Source organism: Oratosquilla oratoria, chromosome 16, assembly GCF_046742065.1.
Source record: "Oratosquilla oratoria isolate Oo_2021 chromosome 16, ASM4674206v1, whole genome shotgun sequence".
NCBI lineage: Eukaryota > Metazoa > Arthropoda > Malacostraca > Stomatopoda > Squillidae > Oratosquilla > Oratosquilla oratoria.
The window spans coordinates 7,340,550-7,343,049 of record NC_134792.1 but is presented as its reverse complement, the minus strand read 5'-3'; positions in this window follow the sequence as shown (position 1 = coordinate 7,343,049).

The window sequence follows — 2,500 nt, the reverse complement described above, 5'->3', positions numbered from 1 at the left end:
TATTTGAACGATAATTTCCATATTCTCATAATCATGTAACGGTCCCATTGACCCTACTGCCCATTCTCTTTTGTGTTGATTGCCTGTAAATATTTTCCAATTAATAATTTCGTTTACTAGTTTTATCGCTAGTTTAATATTCCTTTCCTGGAATCTTCTTTGTTACCTTTACTTCTAGTCTTACGAATTATCTAGGCCCTGACCAGATAGTTCAGTCCTACAGTGGCTTCTAGAAGTGCGCTGGTTCTTAAGCACTTAGACGTTATACGTAACGTCTCTTCACATACCAGCGCCCGTAACAAAGTGGCGACCCTTGCCAAGGATATTGGATCAGGTATTTAACACATTCTTATAGAGATGGATGATATAGTTCAAGAATTCGTTCAAAATCCCAAGGTAAGTTTCTTAAAGAAACAAACTAAAGACACTTTGATAGAAATAGGCAAGCACTTTGGAGTAGACATTGATACAAGTTTGCGAAAGAAAAAAATACTTCAGGAACTCGTTGAAAATCTGATCGAAGATGAGATCTTATCTCCAGAAGAGATTACAGCTATACAAATTCCTTCAAATAGGTTAGAAATGGAGGCACGACTAACCGAACTTAAGATTAAGGAGATTGAATTAAAGGTCAGGAGAGTAGAATTTGAGGAGGAAGCTAAACTGAAACAAATGCAAATTGAGGCAGAATTTAAAGCTAAAGAGGAGGAAACTAAACTGAAACAAATGCAAATTGAGGCAGAATTTAGAGCTAGAGAAGAGGAAGCTAAAGTGAAACAAATAGAAAGAGAGAACGAAACTAAAGTCAAATTGGCAGAGTTAGAATTAAAGAAGGCAGAAGTAGAAGCTAGGATTGTTGATAGACAACCCGTAGTTCAGGAAGGTCATATAGATATTTCCAAGTATGTAAAACTTCTACCCCAATTTTCAGAAGGAGAGCCAGAAATTTTCTTTCTTCAGTGGGAAAAATTGGCGCAACAATTACAAATCCCTAAAGAAAATTGGCCATTAATCATTCAAACACAATTTAAGGGTAAGGCTCAGCAAATTTATACTTCTCTTTCAGAAGCAGAAAGCGAGTATGATAATATGAAAGCTTGTATTTTAAAAGCTTATGAACTAATACCAGAGGCCTATAGACAGAAATTCCGTAATTATAGGAAGACACCTCAGTTAACATACGTAGAATATGCGGCTCAACAAGAGAGGTTATTCAATAGGTGGTGTTTGGCTAGTGAAACAGACACATTAGATAGACTTAAACAGTTGATTTTATTGGAGCAGTTTAAGAATACCTTAGAGACAGATCTTAGGATTTTTATAGATGATCATGTTCCCGAAACTTTAACTAAAGCTGCTGTATTGGCTGATGAGTTCACCCTAAATCATAAACCTAAGTCAAGACAAATGGAATCCCAAAAGTCAAAGTCATATATTCCAGATTCAACAAAATACTCTGATCCTTGGTCCCCAAAGAAACACTTTGAAAATCAGTCTAGCCCATCACATTTCAGTTACAGGTCTGATTTCAATCAATATCCTCCAAACCAACCTTGGCAAAGAATGGAAAGGTTTAAGACTAATCCCCCTGTAACTTGTTCATATTGTAAACAGGTTGGCCATCACATTTCTAATTGCAGAAAGAGACTGACACCCTCATTCTCCAATAAGACACCAACTCTTGTAAGTAATATAAAATCAGATGATTCAAAATCCTCTATTCAGGATAAACTACCAAAGAAGCCGGTATTGTCAAGTAATGTAGAACCCCCCTCATCAAATCATGATCCTTGTTTCAAACCATTTGTATCTTCAGGAACTATATCTCATAGTAGTAGTTCACAACAATATCCTATTTCCATACTCCGAGACACAGGAGCAAAGCAAAGTCTGATTTTAAATTCTGTCTTGCAGAATCTGGGTGAGTCATATACAGGTTATGATATATTGATAGAAGGAGTTGGAGGAATTGTAAAATGTCCATTACATAATGTTTTCTTGCGGTCTGATTTAACAACCGGAATGGTTAAAGTAGCAGTAGTAGACTCTCTTCCCATAGTAGGAATATCCTTATTGTTGGCCAATGACATCGCTGGAAGCAAAGTCATTTCTCCCTTAATAACAAATAACCCTAAGACCTCAGTAGAACCTTCAGATAACTTACAGTTGTTTCCCGCTTGTGCTGTAACCAGATCTCAGTACAAGAAATCTGAAGAGGAGACTTATAATTTAGAATCCCTATTCTCCCAAACTGACCCATCTTCTTATTCACCAGTTTCTCTATCTAGAGCAGAATTAATCAAAGAACAGAAGTCAGATCATTCTCTTAAAAATTTGTACGAGATTGTTTCTTCTCCAGAAGAAGTTGAAAATATGTCACGAGGTTTCTATATAGAAAACGGAGTCCTAATGCGAAAATGGAGAGCATCCACCGCAACCGCTGACCAGCCATGGCAAGTAAGGAATCAAATAGTCCTCCCTCTTGGTTTCAGGAATAATG